This window comes from Syngnathoides biaculeatus, chromosome 1 (genome assembly GCF_019802595.1).
Source record: "Syngnathoides biaculeatus isolate LvHL_M chromosome 1, ASM1980259v1, whole genome shotgun sequence".
Lineage (NCBI taxonomy): Eukaryota > Metazoa > Chordata > Actinopteri > Syngnathiformes > Syngnathidae > Syngnathoides > Syngnathoides biaculeatus.
The window spans coordinates 8,575,070-8,594,777 of NC_084640.1; positions in this window are offsets into that span (position 1 = coordinate 8,575,070).

Below are 19,708 nucleotides of genomic sequence, written 5' to 3' on the forward strand. Positions count from 1 at the left end.
CAGTAATGTTTTTCAAATCTAAAATGCTTAGCTCATGTATATTCTTTTTTTTTTTTTTTTCCTTGAATACTGTATGTTTTTGCAATAGTTCAGCCACTCTCACTGGGTGCAATGGAATGTCTCTGGCTTGTGTTATTGTATGGCTTTGAGTTTCTGACTGCCAGAGAGCTGATGTTTGACTTGGAGGTTTTCGCGCAGAAATTTCCGTCTTTTCTGACGTTGCGCAGACTTGGGGAAACGCGGTAAACGAGGCAGGTTTTCGGTTTAAACTCGAGTCGACGTTCCGAAGCTTGCCCGCTCCGTCGCGTTTGTCCATCAAACTGTGGGGGTTTCCGTCCGTCAAAAGGTCAAGCCCTGATCACGCCGCGTCCCGCCTCTTGTTCCCAATTCTGTTTTCCATTGCAAAGACCACTTGATCTTATCATCCCGATTCAAATTTGAGCTCAGATTTTTGGCTCCGATGGCTGACAGAGAAATGATTGGCTCCGTTTCACGTTCAGCGGAAAAAAAAAATGATAAACTGCAGAGCAAAGTCGGCTGTTTTTGTCCATTGTGAAGATTGAAGTAATTACTTGAAAATGTTGGAATAAAAGCTTCCTTCTGCTCAAACGAGTCAGCGAGCAAACTCTAAACTGTACGATGAACTAACAACCTCATGGGTGCTTATGTATCTGCGTGTGTCTGGGCTGGGAGTGTTCAAAGGAAACATGGAAAATAAATAAATAGTCCGGCAGAATTGTGGAGGGCTCCGCTCTGATTGCCCGGCTAAGATTGACTCTGCCTGGGTTTATTTGTCCTTGTCACGGAGATAAACATCACGGTAACCCTTCAAGAAGAAAAATGAACGCTATACATGAGAGGACGAACACGTGTGAAGAGAAAACGACTCGCTCACATTGGTGTGTACAAGCGGGCAGGAACACAGACGCCCTCTCTGCTTGTACACATGGTTGGACAAACATTTTCGCAACGTGTGATGAATATTTGTATTTTTTTTTTTTTTTTTGCCAAAACTTTGAAAAGTCAATGAGATCTCATTAAAGAAGCCCATTATATTTGCATTAAAATACAACTAAGTAATACAAAAATGAGGGGGAAAAAATGAAAATATTGAGGAGGGGAAAAAAATCTGTGGATAGGTGAATCTGCAGGTGCTAGACCGTGAATGTACGGGTGGTCCACTACATTGTCTGTCTACATGTGTTGAGTCACTGTTTGTCTTCAACACAACGATTGATGCTAATCGTTAGCTCGACAAGGGCATTTTCCTCCATGTGTTAGCTTTAAGCTAGCGGGTGCACCTCTAAGTCAAATAGTTTAAGTTTTTTTTATATTTAACTTGTATTTGTGTTTGTTTAATGTTTTATTTGATTGCAAACTTCATGTTGGAGTGCTATTAAAAAGCTTGAAGCTTCTTTTTTGAAGAATTGTTCAAAAGTAATTTTGTCAAAGCAAAAATTCGGCCCATTGGCGGCTCGTATTTCTAAAAAAATTTAAGTCGAGTTAGTCGAGTGTATCTCAAGGCAGCAGAGTGTTTTGATTACAATTACTTTGGTAATCTTGGAATGATAAATAAGGCCACAAAAATATTACAAGCAGCCCTCCGAATGATGCAATGCAGTTCTGCACCATTGCAAACTGCAATATTAAGCAATAAAAGTACATATTGTAATTGACCTCATTGAATCATGTTGGATTGTGCAACTGAACCAAATTTTGCGGGCCGTTAGTGTATTCCAAGTAAGTATCTGAGCTCAACCAAGTTGTACCCCACCCAACACACACACACACACACACACACACACACACACACACACACACACACACACACACACACACACCACACACACACACACACACACACACACACACACACATTCCTTCATGCCTTTCCTGGACCCTGCAATGAAGGGACCCCTTTAAGGGCTGTCAGTCACCAGTGGTCACCATGGAAGGGACTTGAGCTCAAAACAAAGACTCTTAAGAGTTTCTCACAAGGCAAAAAGGCCCGACACAACAAAGGAGACAGACAACAGACAGCGAGGGGCTCACACATCAGCGATAGACGAGATGGAGATTGACTGACTGAGGGAGTGATGCACTTAGATGAAGATGGATAGAAAGGACGTGATGGACAAATGAGACAGAAACATGGTGAAATAAAAAGGTTCGCGAGAAGTGTTGGCAAAGGGACAAGGGTAGCCAGGTTTTCTTTTATTGTCACATATCCCATCCTGTCTCATTGAAGCCTGACTCACTCGAGCGTACACGCGTCAAACATAAATATGAGGGACAATGAAGGAAAAGAACATTTACTGCAGTTTTGCAACGTCAATTCTCGTAGTGATGGTTGCGGGCGGTTGGGGTGGAAAAAAAGAAAGCTGAAAAGATCGTGGGGCATTGGGTCAACAGGTTAGGGGTCAGTGGGCGCAAAGAGTTCTGGGGGTCTGCGGCTAGAGGGTCACTCGGATGTGTGGGCTCTGTGCCAGCCTGGAAGACTTGGGTGGGCCTCGCGATGGGAAGCAGGGCACACGAGCAATGGCTGGAAAACAGTTGCTTGACCCAACTGTCCAAATCCGTCTGTCGTTTGGGCTGCTGGAGCAAAGACCCTTCAGATGTGTCTGAGAATGAAATTCTAAATCTATACCGTCTCTCTCGATTGACCAACTGCCCTACCTTCTGTCACAATTGACAAATTAGAACACTTTAATAATCAGCATCGCTGGTGAATGGAGTGGTACCTCAACCTCATCCTAATGCAAACACACAACGCACGACACGATCGACGGGCTATTGAAACTAGCCTCGATGTTGTTATAAATCTTTCAATCAACTCAGATTCTAACACAAACGCTTGCCACACATGCAGCCACAGCGTACAACAACATCACTGCCATGTACTATATTATTTATCCTCTGTGAAAAACAACTAATAGCAGCTTCTTCTGTTTCATTATCAAATCATTGTATGTCGATGTATTACAGTGCCCCTAGTGGCCAATACACACCAGAATCAGTACCACAATGTCCATTGAATTATCATGATGCACAAACTGGTTAATTCTTTAAAGTCGATTCAATTTTGTTTTTCAGTGTACTGAAACCAATTAATTGATTTCAATGGGAAATATGATTTGAGATACGAATAATACTTGTAAACCAACAACTGTATGGTGTATGTATGTTGTTTTTTTTTAAATATTATTTTGCCATGCTACGAGATAAGTATTAATGTACACGGCACAGTTGTGTGTACTGTAAGAACACGTTTTTTGTATTTTCTTTGTGTGTTTACAATGTCCACTCGATCGTGGCAGTATTAGGAGTTAAATTGGGTAACCCCCTCCCTAAGGTCAAGATATCAAATGCACACCCACCACCTGTTTTTGAGACATTTGTCAAAATAGCACATTTTGCATCGTTACTAAAATAACAAGTGAAAATGTACAACTCATACATTTACTTCATCTTCCACCAAGATCGAATTGGTGTGATTCCTGCTAATACTCCCAATAAAACTTGGTAATTATGCTAACAAACTAACATGCGGTGAGAGAAATATAACCTCCATGTCGGCGGAGAAATCCCTACTGAAGGGGGGAAAAGCCTTCAGAAGAGGCAGAAATAAGATAGAAAGCTTGTAAAGAGGGTGAGAAGGCAAGTGGGAGCCAAAGACAGACAGAAAGAAGAAAGGGGTGACAGGAAGAAAAAGCTGAGAGAAAAAGTTAAAAGAGATTACTTTCGGGTTCAGGGACGCCCTTTCTGGCTGCTTACTGGCTGTCACTCAGTGCCTGGCTCCAAGGCGGAGGGACGGCTGGCTCTCATTGGTGTCATTCAGCCGTCAGTCCGCCTGACAGGCAGACCATAGGGCCCCGTGTTGTGGTGCGGAAACTGTCTGTCAGCCAGGCAGCAGCTGCGCATGACATCATCTCGGATCAGGTTTGCGGCACGCAAAGATAAACCGTACGTGTGACCAAAAGGTTTGTTTTAAATTTGGACATTCGGATCATGGAAACAAGGTACTGTGGACAACTTTCGCTGCCAAACATCGCAAATAAACGTTCTGTCGTACTTGACGCCCTTCGGATCGCACCGGCCCCGCCGATCCACGGGGCCTCCTCCCCTCCACTTTGCTCTCCAAAAGAACATGCTGGCCGGCAGTACAACAACATTTGGACATCTGCACGCCAGCGCGCACAAACACGAAAATGTCAGCACACCTGACAGCTGGACAGACGCGCAAAGACGAGAAGCAGAGGTTCCCTTGCGTTATCGATTGAATTAATTGAGCACGCGGCAACAGAGGAGGCGATAAACACACAAATAAATCCAATGCACGCGAGTTGTTCTCATGGGCAGCTTGGCAACAAGACAGCACCCATCTGTTTGGGCCTAATTTAACATGGTCACTAAGACAAAGGAGACAAAGGCCCGTCTTGTGAACGTTGATGAAGTGACTGTCAAGCAAGAAACCCGTACCGTGCTTGAACACTGCTGGAATTTGATTGCAACTACAATCACATGTTGCTTTATGGAGGAATGACAGATAATTTACCAGATATAATTCAATTATAAAAATACTCTCCCTGGACTACTCTCTTTAGTTCCCACCCATTCATTTTCTATAGTGCTGAGAGGGCCAGTGCCCCGCTAACTGTGCTAACCGCTAATCTACCATCCGAACAGGGTGTGCAAACTTTTGCACAGTATCTCTGTTTATTTTGACTTGCCCACTTGAATAGAATGTTTTTTTTTTCAGCTGAGCTGTACATGTCATAGGTTACATTCATTGTGGAACATTTAGCACAGGGATGTCAAACTCATTTTTGTCACGGGCCAGATTGTAGTTACAGTTTCCGTCTGAGGGCCGTTATGACTCTGATACCATAAAACAAAACTTTATTCACCTCATCATATTTACACATGAAATTTATGAGTTCTTTTGGAAATCAGAAATAAAGGGAAATGAGTTTTTCAATGATTGTATGTGTTTGGTCATTTAAAAAATGGTTTAAATATCTTAATGTTATTTGAAATTTTCGTACAGATTTTCACAAGAATCACGGAAGTTGGGACACGTGATTTGCCTTCCCGGGCCACATAAAATCATATGGCGGGCCGGATTTGGCCCCAGGCCTTTGTGTTTGACACCACTGATTTAGCATTTTGTATGTTTCAGTAGAGTTCTGTCCCAACAGATACATAACCCCGTTTGATTGTAGTCATGTCATGTCATTATCCAAGCCACTTATCCTCACAGTAGTTGCAGGAAAGCTGGAGGCTAACCCAGCTAGCTTCAGGCAAAAGGCAGACTACACCATGAACTGGTCGCCAGTCAGTCGCAGAGTAGATATTGACACCATCACTGAGCAGGAATCGATCCCACCCCAGGCGTGTGTACTACACCATCAGTGACTCTGTTTGATTGTAGTTTAACAGTTAAAAAAAAAGACATATTCTATAGTCTTCACATAAGATGGCACGATACACTCTTTGTACTCCTGGTTGCAACAGAAGATCACAATCTTTGTCCACGTGCGAAGTCTCACAACGTCTGCAGCTGTCGTCAGACTTACGTCGAGCGAGGACAATGGAAACTCTTCTGTCAAGATCGAAATTGCAAGTGCAATAATCGATGCGATGTGATTGTATGAAAAGTTTGTATAGACGTGAGTGGGATCGAAAGATTGCGCTTTGTGTCTTGGGTCACAGATTTTATTGGAAGATGAAGACTTGAAGGCTGTTGATGACAGCATTGTGCAACTTCTTTATCTTGGCCCGCGCTTTTATGAGCCTCTCGTTCGCTATTGATGTGAGAGCCAAGGATTTTATTTTTGAGTCTTTTAAGGAAGAAAAAGCCCTTTCTGGTTGTGTTATATTGCTTGGAATGCGCCCCACTCAACTCAGCAGTTTTGATGGCGCTGAAACAGTCTGTCCAACATCATGTTCAAGACGCAAGCCAGTAGAATGAAGGGGTAATTTGTCCTTGACCATCTGCATGACACGCAATCCAATGAGGTTGGCCTCGGCCTGACAAAAATCAAACCGGCAGCCACGCGCTTTTTTGCATCATCGATATGGACTTGTAGCTCGTTTAAACCTTTTGCTGTCAGAAAATCAACTTCTCCCGAGTTCTTGACGCTCGCCTCAGTGGCTTTGTTGATGTTGTCCAGGATGCGGCGAAACAGCCTTGGGCTCCCGTCTCGCGCCAAATACACGCCGCGCATGTCGTCGATCAACTTAATAGCTCGGCGCCGCTCCTGAATACGTTCCAAAAATCAGTCAAAGCACAGGCAGCGGTGGCTGCGGGCTTTTTGTGGTGTCCTTGTACTCAAGGCAGCGGACTGTCCGTCACCTTCTTCTGAGGAGTGTGCGACGCTAAAAATTCTACTCAAAGCGGTCCGAAAGCCAAAGGTAGTAACTTGTCCGACATTTGGCTGTCACTTAGTTTCTTAACTAGTGTTTGTCCCAGACTTGCGATAAATAATCTGCTTGATAAACCTTGTAGCTGTTCAAGCATTGGTGATTTGTAGGAAATATGTAAATAATAGTCTCAATGTTTTGTCACGTCGCTCTTGTCATCAGTATTAGCAGTTAAATGGATTACTTCAAGCATTTGTTGTGTCTTTTGTTTAACAATTACCTGATTTGTATGTGGCAGCTCTAGAGAGACTTACATAGACAACATGCCGGCTGCCCGTGTAAAACGGTTGGCATCCACACATTAAAATCACTATAGTTTTTTTTTATATTTTTCTTTTTAGAAGGTTTTTCATATTTTTACAGGCCCTACACTCCAAGTTAAATTCTGCTTCAACAAAAATGATAATTTCTGATTAACACCGTCACATTATTCTTCGAGGTGACTCGAATTTTTCCGTATCGAGAGCAGGATTCTTGCGCTTTGCTCTCAGACTGTTTGCGTTGCGTGTGTCGTCGGCGTGCGCGCAGTCACTGACTCAACCAAGCAGATGGGAAATGGGAACCCTTGAACCGTATCGTAGTGACAGCTATTATGACAGATGACTGCATCGTCTCAGAGAGGAAATCTGCTTCTCTCCCGCTTTGTGTCTTCTAAGCTCTGATGACTCCCAATGTCTGCCTGACTGCCTCGACTCGGATTCTCCAAGCTCGGGGTCGAAAGGCCGCTTCACAAGTCACGAGGAAGAAAATGAAACAATTAAGTGTGCGAGGAACACATCAAAACCGAAAATGGAAAAACGCAGCTCTATCCCTTGCAGTGCTCTCCAAATTAGCCGTTTGTCTTTTTCACTGAATCCTAACCTGAAAATATCATCCGGATTTCAACATTTATTGAATCAACAAATCTTGTCCGGATCTTTATTTGCACAGGTGATGTTAGAAGAAGAAGAAAAAAAAGCTGCTTTATTGTCCCTGGGTAACGCCGCAGATCTCACAAATCAAACTCAGGCGTGTAGATGTTCTTTGTAGGGAAAACAGCGGGGTTGCTGAATGTACACATGCGCCGCCGCCCGCGCTGTGTTTCCTGCTGACATTTTTGTCCATTTGCAAAGGCGGCCTGGGTGCTGTTCCTCCACCGTGACAGGCTTTGGATTCTTCAAATGCCTTCCACGGACGCTCGGAGGATTCTTGTACGGTTGCTCAGAGACCCGTCGCACAGATGCATCTCTTATATGTAAGACCACATGAGTTGATAAGATGGATTGATATTATTTCTTCGTGCTATGTCCTGATTTATTAGCTCAATTAGTTCAAGGCTCGTTTGTTGCTGATTGTGTTGATAAAAATGGTGTACTGCTTCCAGAAAATGCCTGATTTTCCGAGAAATGTAAAATATTACACCTGACACGTGCAGAGATTTATGCACCTTTTGGATATATTCTGTCCTCTTTTTCTTTTCAAGGTTCCATTCCTGGTGTTCTGTGATGGGAACAGACACAGGGAATACTTGAAAATATACTATTTGAAAATATGCAAGAAAACATACTGTAATTTCTCAAGTATAATGTGTCCTGAAGTATAATGCACACCCCCAAAGTTGACCTAAAAAATGAGGAAAATCCTTCTACCAATGTACAATGCGCACCACCAATTTGCTGCTACCCATATGCTCAAAATATCAGGAATTATCTCTATTTATATTTTATTAGGTTTGTACTTGTATTGTTTTTCAAAGTACTATCTGTACAACACTCATTAATAATAATCATTGTGCACGTGCTGATGGAGCTGTAATATGATCTCGGGACAGGCCACAGGACACGCTTGTCCTCGTCCCTGTAATTGTCAGAACAGAATCCCTCAACCAGCTAAAATTAATGCTCAATGATGGCAAAACATTTTATTAATACTGTTGATAACACATATTAAAGTCTTAAATTAATATTTAACACTAGCTTTCCTATGGCATCAGGTGGCTATCAAAATAGCATGAGTTCAAACTACGTAGAAACAAGGGTAATGGGCACATTTAACATTTCAATTGTGTTTTTTATGTGCCCGTGACGCTCGTATTACGTAGTTTGAGCTCACGTTATTTTTATCCCCACCTGAAGCCATTGAGGAGAGCTATCGTTGTTTCAAACGACGGCGCTACTTCCAGGTTGGCAGCGTCATCGGCACGACTAATGACATATTTCTTTTAAAACCAGCTGTACAACTCGCCGTTGTAGTCGACGTTTTTTTGTCTTGGTTTAAGTTGACACAAAGTCACGGGCAGTCGTTTCTGATCTTTGGTGCAGTCGCAACAAACATGCTACGCTAACAATCGTAAAATGCAAGCTCCCCTAGGAGGTCATAGGGTTCAGGTTGGGGGCGCATATTACCGTAATAAATGTAAATCTGTAACATAAGAGATCAAATATCACATCGAAATGTATATTTATATCTTTTTTTTATGTACCTGTATACAACTATACAATGTGATTGTATTTTTCATCCATACCTAAATATAATGCACTCTATTAACATTTTGAAAATATTTTTGAAAAAATGTGCGCATTATTTTCGAGAAATTATGGGACATCATTAAGTAGCTGTAAAGTTATTTAGTGGTTGTTTCAGGGATGTACGTTATGTGTGGCCACACAGGGAGGGGACTTAGTTTTTAGGCCTCAAGCCTGATGGTTAAAATATGCGCAAGCGTGAAGGATAACGAGGAATCCCAATGACGTGTCTCGCTAGTTCGCTTTTCGTCTAGCCAAGAAATAAAAATGGTAACAAAAGAAAGACACGGATGAAAGCGCAAGATAAACCGGGAGACGGTTTCCGAGGCAGACTGGCACACGGGAGTGGCTCGGCTTGCTCGGGCCTTAAATCTGCCTCTGGTGGGCCTTGAAAGTTCCCCGTGTGCCAAACGAGCAGCGTAAAGCATGCCCCAAAGCACGGTCCTCAACAACAACCAAACAGCAAAGCTGTCAAGCCATGAGCCAACGCACTAAAACATGAGTGGAGCCGAACTGTTGGCTTTTATAGCCTACAACTCCCAGTCACAAGCCCTCTAATGCCCCATTTAACAAGCTGAAAATCCTCCATTTATTCGCCCTCCATCTCCCTTTAGGACTTCCTCGATTACCATTTACAAGGGAAGAAATACACTCGTGTTAGCATGCGTGTTGTTAATGCACTGATGCGGCGGATGGATTCATGGGGCTTTATATGTGCGTGCCGGCGTGTTTTCATAAGAATTTTATTCCGCACGGCAGTTTCATCGTCAAACGGCTCTTAAAATTCACGCTGAACATCGTCCGGCAGCAACATTAGGTGCACCTACTCGAATGTAACAGGTCTTGTAGCTTTACCCAGATTAAAACCACAATTTTGACACTGTCAATCGTAAATTAGTATTCACTATTGTAGTTTGCAGTGGATTAGAGAAGGGTATGATATACAGCTGTTAGGGGGCGGGGGGTCCTGGGAGGATAAAGGTCACCCTCCCATCATGAGCACAGAGGAGCGGGGATGAAGTCTTCATCAGCGTTGCACTCGACCAGTCACAGTCCGGTGAAAGCGGCACCGTCTTACCCGGCATCAATGGTGTCACTCACGTGCCCAAAAGACACTACAAGTGCTCCATCACGGGTATTAGCCACGGGGATCACTCGCCTTCAAAATAACGCGGGCTGAGTGTCCTCTTGCAGCTGATCGTGTCACAGATGGATGCCTTTGTTGTGCCGGAGATTCTCGGAGGAGGTTCCTTTTGTAAATTGGTTTGTAGGCGACAGCGGGAACCCAACGTGCTGCGTCGTGCGCTCATTAATTTCGCGCACTTCAACAGTTGTCATAAAGTAGAGCATCTTAGGGCCCCGTTTTATTTGACAACGCACCCCGACAAGTCAGAGCACGAAACGGTCACAGATCGGTATGAAGCACAGAAAAACAGACACACTCTTGCAACAATTTCAGAACAGGTTTTGTTTGCGTGCTCGCTTCATTGCGTTGGAATGTTTCCCAACTCGAGACGCTTGGACTGAAAACATCCAGGCAACAGTCGGTGTCTCAGTGGTCCAGCAAACCAACTGTCTCTCAGCGAGGAGCACGCTTTGCAAGGCCAAATTGCCCCCCCCCTCACACCCCACCGGCCCCCCCATCCAACACCACCTCCCCCCTTCCGCATAACACCATCTGCTTTCTCCTATAGTCAAGCATGGCAAATCGGGGGTCATCGCCATTAATACGCGTGCTTGCTAAATCCTGTCGCACATCATGCATGTAAAGCCAAGTTTTTTCTTATTTAATCTCAACCTATCAACAGTGAAACTTTCTAATGTTTTAACTCTCCTCCAAGAGATTTATTTGTTCCTGCAACCCGGTTTTTGTAATTTGTCACGGCAATATTATTCAAATTAATGTATAAAATTTAAGAATCTTGAAACAGACATACAGAACGTTGCTCAAGTGTGACCAAAAATGCATCCCATGTCCATTAAGTAATACTTGTAAAACATATCAGTTTGCAACAGAGTTATGAATACAGTAACTGTTGGCATTAAAAACAACAACAATTTTAGACCAAAAATATAAAACAATAGAATGCAAAATAGTAAGTGTAATGCTAAAGGGGTATTCTTAAATCTATGAAAGAACCATTTGTGTAGTTCTCAGGGATGAGAATTTTACACGGATTCGCAAAATTCCGATTTTTTTAACCTGGAAATGTTATTGTTGTGAAATGTGTAGATTCGTTGGGAATTTTTTTTTTTGGGGGGGGCAGTACGGTACGGCTTGACGTGGGGTGAGGCTGCGATCAAGACCGGCCGCCAGCATCTATCGGCTACGTTCATCGTGAAATTAGTTTCCTACAGCATAGTTATGACTTATAGACATACGTACGCATATGTTATTGAGCGGTCCACACGTTTGCCAGTATGGCAAAAGTCTCGGAGCAAAAAGATAAAGATCGTGCCAGGGAAATTGATAGAAAACACGGGGTGAAAAAAACGTTTCAGATGGGCATGGCTTGAAAAAAGTGTAACCGTGCAGAAAAGAACGAAAACGGTATCAATATGTCTAACCGAAGACCTACAAAAAGTGGACGTTCCCAGCAAAGTGCTCTGCACTCTGTGTTCCGATATGATTAATTATGGAAGCCGAGGAGCAAAAAATATCCAGGAGCATATCCAAACCAGGAAACACAGGGGCAAATTGGACATAATTTTCTCAAATATTATATAATTGACAACTGTTAATACAATTAGGCCTATCTGTAGAACTGGCCCTGTAGATCTATCTATCTCTCACTTTTGTATTTCGCGATCTCGCTCTCTCTCTTATATATATATATATATATATATATATATATATATATATATATATATATATACAAACAATGTGTGTACTTACTTGTACTGTGTTTGGACTCGTATTTTAAGTTTTAAAAATATTATGATTGCCCTGTATTTACACTGCTAGAAGTAACCAGAGGTCACCATTTAACAGTGTTTTATAAAAAAAAAAAAAAAAAAATGTGCCCCCCACCACACCCCCGAAGGCAGACATTTTCAGTGTTTTTCCAAATTAGTCATTCTCATCCCTTAGTTCTACGCTCCCTAAACACATTTAGATGTATTAACACGTGCGAAAATATTAAAATCCCCTTTTTAAAATATTCCACAGCTCCTGCTCTCACTCTTTGAATCAAGTCTGCTAGCTTGATGCTAATATAGCATGCGAAACTGCATGGAAGTGTAAACAGAAATGACCGTAGATGTTACAGTAATTGTAAAACTTCAAACAACTGTTACTTAAACATACAGAGGATACACCAATGTGTACTACCACACTGAAGCCGAGCAGTTAGACAAAGAAAAATCGTCGTCAAAATCCCTCCCATCTTGCCATACTTTAAAGTTTATAATTCTTTAAAATATCTGCGCTCCAGATTGCGGGTAACTTGAGAGCGACCCACTCAATCGTGGTGGGCCTCCGGAATCCTGCTGCTCTTGAAAGCGACGCAGTCAGCCCACACGGAGGCGGCTGGGTATAGCGATCGACGCGGGGATGGCGAGAGCGGCCCGAGCCATCTGCACAGGTTTGGGGGGTGGAGCAAACAGTCTTACAGAGGAGGCCCAGTGTGCAGACTTCTTTTTGTGCCCCTTACAGTGGCGGCGGAGTGGACTGAGATGTGACCGGTTCTGCTACCCACGCACAAACTCCCCACACACTCCTTATGGTGGCAGAATGCCTCTGTAAACATCTGTCAGCCATTGCGTTCCCCCCCCCCCCTCCACTCCACCCCCCGAGACCTCAGCAATTCAGCATGCCCTTTGACTCCAGCTGAAAGAGCAACTGTGAATTTTGACCAAAAACTAGCAAAGTTCACTCCCGCGACAACTACGGCTCTATGGTTCGCAGTTGAGGCTGCCATCCACTATTTAGTAAGGAACCCAAAAAGTATTTATGGAGCTCTTCTCGCAGAGAGGACTCATAAAGTGCTATACGTGGTTATTATTGAGAATTACAAACAGTAGGAAGGAGTTCCGGACGGGGAATTTGGGACCTAGAGACACTTTCTCATAATTACGATGTTATTATTATTTCAATTCTTATTACATCTTGGAATTTCAAATCGTTTCATCTGTGCGACCACAACAGGTGTATTTAGCGAGTTGAAAATAACAGTTTAGCTCTGGCGGATCAGCGGACGGCCATTTTTCTGGTGTGAATTTCAAATCTGATTGGTGAAAGAAAATCCCATTAATAATAATATTTTATGTTACGTGAGCCAGCGAAAATATGCAAGTAAGTGACGCTTCTTTAAAGTTCCCATAAAAGAATATGTGACTTGTCATGAACTTTTACTGAAATGCCATCCTAAACAAATACATTGATATTGATAATAATTGCAAACACATTATGACAGTTTTTAGATACATGCAAAAATCACATGAATTCAGACGGTCGTGCGTAATTTTGATTTTTATCTTTCATTCAGTTGGGTTTTACACGCAATAATTTGGATCCCAGGATCTAGACAATAGTTCCATATTCTGGAGGACATAGAGCAGAGACCCCCATGAGACCCTCCTACTCCTCCTGCCCTCCCCGCCCCCCTCTCCGGAGCCTCGGGTTTCCCCCTCCCCGCCCTCCCCCCTCGCTCGCAGCAAGCCTCCGCAGGCCTCTCTCGCCGCATCAATTACACAGCCTATCCCCTGTAGCGCTCGCCCCTCCCTAGTTGACCCTGGTTGGGGGGGGGGCGAGTGAGTCAGCGAGGTTAGAGGTTGTTCTCCCCGCAGCTTAGCCAGGCAGGCACCTCTCAGAAGTCTGCGGCCCTCGCGGTGCCAGGCTAGGTGGCAGGGAGCTGCGTCCTCTTTCCCAGGGACACCCCCGTACAGCAAATGGCCTCAAAATGACACATTTCCATATTTGCGATCGTCTTAGTCACACACGCTGTTATTTCCATTCGGGTTTGCCTGCAAAGGAAGTAAATTACCGCCTTGCAAAAAAAACAAAAAAAACATAGTACTGTTTGGTCCAGGATGGCGCTGTGATTCACGATGCGCTATCAAATGCAACAAGCCAAGTAAAGCACAAGTAACTCAAATTCACGACTTCAGTAAGTTTATATCTTCCATCACCGCTTTATTATTATCGCATGTAAATCTTAACATCAGTCCATCTTTTGCCAGGAATCCCCCCGAAGCATCTTGTATTTCTCGACTCAACAACCGCCGATAAATCTCCATTACAATTCTGCCAAGTGTCAAAACGGTTTTGATGTTTTTGTTTCTGCTGTATTTGTAGGATTTAAGGCGCTTATTGTTTGTAAAAAAAAAAAAATCTATTTATTGACCCCAAGGAGAAAGAAACTTGGCATGGAGTTCTTTGGATTTTGATGGTTGGATTTTGTGGAATCATAAGTCAAAATCACACATACTTGAGTGGAGTAAGATAAAATATTTTTATAATAATGCAATGTCCACAAAATGTTGTCGTATTTACTAAATTATTCATAATTATAATATATATACTGTATATATATATACATATAATAAATTATTTACCAAATTTACTTGTGGTGACTGTTCAAGGTGCCATTTTTCTTTATGCATTTTATATTGAATACAGAGCAGTCATTCAAATGTGAATTTAAAAAAAAAAAAGGTCTGTAGTGATTGGTGTCCCACATTTTTCCCATATAAAAAAATCTATCTTTTATACATACTGGTATTCCTTAACAGTACCACAGTTTTTGATTCAGTTTCTCAATACAATATTAAAAGGAGCAATAAAGTTTAACGTTTTTTTTTTCCAATTGTAATTACAGCTCACAATGAGCAAATGGAACATGCACTCAACCCGGTTAAACAACCTGTGTGTGTGTGTGTGTGTGTGTGTGTGTTGTTTTTTTTTTTTTTAAATGACGTGGCGCTCGACCTCACAGAGCTCCACTGTATTTCTGTCATAGTCCCTGGACGTAGCTGTGTCAATAGCAGACGCATTATCTCTAATGGCACGAGGAGACAGAGTGGGGGGTGGGAGTGGGGGGGGGGGGAACGAGAGACACCGGCAGTGTAGGCGAACGCTATCTCTATCGATTAACTAAAGAGGACCTCCGCTCCACCCTCTCTTGTCCAGACATCCAGAGTAATAAGGACCACTCTTCTTCACTCGGTACTCATCTTCTCCCCTCACCCGAGGTAGAAAGCCTTTTAATCAGCTCCCAGGGGTGGGGGGGGGGGGAATGCATGGATATGATATGGGGAAATAAGGAGGGACAGGGCGAAGACTCCATTAGTTTGTAGACACAATAGCTACAGCTTGGACACAAAAAAAGGTCTCCTCAAACACAGCCATGACATGACTCTGCCTGATTCATGCACACGTACAGTACACGGGGGCCACATGCAAGCTAGTGCACACATATTTCGGGCTCTCCCTTCCTCGTCGATGCACAATTTTCAAGAAGGCCCTCTTTAAGGTCACGTATTTATGCGCGCATATGCGAGTCCGCAGTGGGCAACGCTCTAAATCACCAGCACACATTTGTGCACGGCTGTTTTTCTTCACTTTCGGGCCATTTTCTTGTGTTTATGCAGGGCCTTTCTGTTTTCTTTTCCACAAAGGGACGGCTGCCAGTCTCGGCAAGCCAGACCGACTTTATCAAGGCGCCCATCTCGGGCTCTGACATCGAATCCAGGACTGGCTCTTGTGCTCACAGAAAGAAAGAAAGGGACAGAAAAAAGGATCTTGTCAGCACCTCGCCTCACTGTTGGCCCCCACAGTGGCGTCTTGGGTTTTAAGGGTTGGGTGGACACATTGAGAAATACAAAAAAAAAAAGTAGATGTGTTTAAAATGTTACATTTTATTGTGTCTAGTTTGATTATAAGAAGTTAAAAAGCACAACACGTTACAGAGAATCATGAAGAAATTCACATTCAAGTCAATTTTTCAAGATTTGGTCATCTCGCCAATATCTACACAGTGGTGCCACCTAGCGGTTAAATCTGAACTGCAAAACCACGGCGATGATGCATCTCTTTCTTACTAAACGGTGGAAAAATTATGGCAGCCTTACATGGCTCGTGCGGTAGTAAAACTGATGTTCTATTGGGGACTCGTTAAATAATGCCGACACTGCCAACTACACCAAGCCCAAAAATATGCTATAGAGTGTTATGCTTATTAAAGCAAAGCGTGTAGTGAAAGTGAGATTAATTAAATAAATGCTTAAATAAATTTAAATCCTATTAACATTTTGATTCTAATAAGAGCTCGCAGACCAAACTGAGTGTAAAACCATCTACCTCCACTGTGGGGCGCGGGAGAGTCAGCCTCGAGAGGGAGAGCTACGACGCTCGTTCTAATTGGCGGATGCAATGTGTGGGCGTGGACTTGCTAAACCAATAAGAAGGACAGATGTCGATGCAAGCGGGTGATTGGCTGAAGGTACCTGTCAATCAAGCAGCAATGGGGTCTGGAAGGAGAGAGCGAGTCAGTGTGTTGTTTTGTTCTCTGGAGGAAAGAGCTCCTCTCTCCATCACACACACGCATATTAACAGTTTAAAAAAATAATCACAATATTACGAGATGAAACATCTATCTTATTTATTTATTTATAATTTATTTAATTTCTCTTGTATCCACAAAATAACGGGGATAATTATTTCACTTTTAATAGATTTTTAAAACAATTATGGTCAAATTGAAACGTCCTAACATGTGTATTAATTTTATATTTGAGTTGTCAAATGAGAGAAGAAGATGGGTTGAAGATAATCTATTTAAAAATGTGTATTCATGTCATAGGGCACGGCAGCGATTTTGTGACTAATGATACAAAATATTTGTATTGTAACATTGACAATGTTTTTTTTTTATGTTATTTAAAATGTTGTTATACAAGCAATTGGTTTTAAGCAGAAATAATAATGGCCAAACGTATACATAAATAAATTACAGACGTGCAAATTTACAGGTTGGGAAACATCTAGAAGAGAATAGTAATAGTTTAATCTAATTTAAGCAGACTCCAATCAATGCCAGTAATGCCTGCTCAGACGTTTAGTGTGACTATTAAATGACGGGTACGACCAATCAATATACTCGTCGTCAAATTGAATAGTTTGCATACACAGTCCATTAAGCGGAGAAAAATGGCATATTCTAACGTTTGATAAATATGAATACAATTTTAAAAATTACAATTGAAACGTTGTGCAAACGTCGTCAAAGAAGGCTTGATTGAAAATATAGCTTGTAATGTGAAAAAATGTGAATAATACTAAAAAATATATATAAATATATCATCAAACAAATAATTCAGTTATGCCACGTTTAGGAAATCGTCGCGATGGAAGCCTTCGCGTTTGGCTCATTTTTCCCAAGAGTCCTTGCGCCTTTACGCGCTTGCGCAGCAGCGTTCGATGACGTCACGCGTTCTTCCGCCAATCAGCTTGGAGCTGAGAGGAGCGCGTGAGATGATTTAAGAGCCTTCCTCTCCCCCAATAAATCTGTCAGAACTTCACAAATTTAAGTGTATTTCACATCGTTATGAAAATACTTGTAGCTTAATCAGGTGACTGGGAAATTGTGCCCGTCTGTTTTTTTTCTTTTTCTAGATGATGGATTTGTGGGACATTTCGACTTTTTTTTTTTCAGGGGACTGGTGACGCGCATAAATAGTTAAACAGGTTATTACATTGTATTTATTTGAATTTATATGGTTGTATTTATTCCACGATCAAGTAAACTGAAACCATTGCTACATTTGTGTCAGCCATCTGGAGCTATATGTTGACTTTTGTGTTTTTTGTTCATTTATTGTGAATTGATCCTCGCATGTGTTTTTAAATAGAAATGTCTACGGCATCAAATTCATTTTGTCATTAGTTAAATAAAAAAATAATCATAACAGTTTTAATCCATGTTTCGGCTATGCAGTACTGTAAGCAGATCCCAAAGAGGTACTGCTACTTTTTAACAGCAGGTGTCGCAGTTGAAGCAGTTCCCATGACAAAATATTCAGCCTGCAGCACAAGCGAAATGTTCGGAAGCAAACACAAAATAATAAAGTGGCTACACTTTGCTCAAATCTTCATTAGTTTTCTAATAAGATTACTAAATAAAACATGTAGCCGGAAGGCAGATTTTTTTTCGCTAACACGAACTAATAAAAAGCACAAATCTTACTTTGTTGATTAGTTTTTATTAGCTGATATTATTAGGGCAACAATTTGTCAACTGTTCTCAGAGATAAAGTGGAAAAGTATTGTCCATAAAAGTTAAATACAACTGAACTTCACTTTTAGTAATTGTACTATACTGGATTTAAAACTGTAACGTATGCACGCTTTGAGAATTTCATTCAGTGATCTTCATACACCGCTAGGGGGAGCCCGCGTAGAACTCGTGGTTTAGCACATCCTTACAAGGAGGTGTGACCGACTGACTCCACTTTGTTGTCAGTCATTTTCCATCCATCCATTTTCTCTGCCGCTTATCCCCACGAGGGTCGCGGGGAGTGCTGCATTCTCTCCCAACTGTCAACCGGCAGGAGGTAGAGTACACCCTGAACTGGTTGCCAGCCAATGACAGGGCACAATCACACCTCGGGGCAATTGAGAGTGCACAATTAATGTTGCATGTTTTTGGGACCGAAGTGCCCAGAGAAAATCCACGCAGGGACGGGGAGAACATGTAAACTCCACACAGGCAATATTATATTCCTTGCTATTATATTCTCATTCCACAGGTCTACAGTCTGCATACACAATTATATTTTATTATAGGTTTCTTGTTGATGATTACGGGGAAAAAAATCACAATAAATAGTATTTCAAGTAAAGCAGTAATTACTTGTACTAATTTCTATCCATTATCTTATTTTTTCTATACTTAACATTGTCCCCAGTGCAGGACACATAAATTTGATTGTCCAGGGCAAAAACCCAACTCTAAGACATAACTTTAATTCAGTTACACATTTTCTGATTATGCGGGGACAATTTTTATATTCATACATGGTTACGAAAGTATTACTATCGTTTTTGTACAACCCTTCTGTTTTGTATTGCTCAATCTGAAAAGTCAGACGGAGGAAATGTCACCAAAAATAACCTCCGAACTCGTGTTGGGCAATAATTATTGTTTGTGTTGTGTGTTGCTATTGTATTTCACTGTGTCAGTCTTAAAAAGTTCCGTGTTGCAAAGGTTGACAAAGATAATAAGCACGGAAGTCTACTTCGGAACAAAACAGATCAAATCGAAATGGTCAGTCAAAGTAGTGTGCTTGAGTAAACATGATAACGTCACTAATATATGTAATTTAGGCTAGACGGTGGGCCTAGTGGTGAGCACATCTGCCTCACAGCTCTGACGTTTGGGGTTCGAACTTCGGCCACGGCCTTCTTATGTGGAGTTTTCATGTTTGTTTGTTTTTTTCGACGGGTACAATGGATTCCTTATACCTAAAATAAAAAATGGGGGCGGGGGGGGGATCAGTGTTATATTTGATTAATGAATAAATTGTCTATGGCGGTTTGGGGTTCTCATACCCACAACTCAGATGCCAAACATCCAGCACACCCGCACCCATGAAAATATGTGGGAGATTAGAAAGTGGACGGTTGGATGAATGTGAAAGAAAGAAAAAAAAAAACATCCGTTGCCTTGCTGACGCCTAAAAACAAGTTTACCAACTTCATATGTAATGCTAGTGTTTACCGGTAGGCTAAACATAGAACAAAAACAGGTCACTCGCACGAACTGTCCCAGCCATAGGTATGT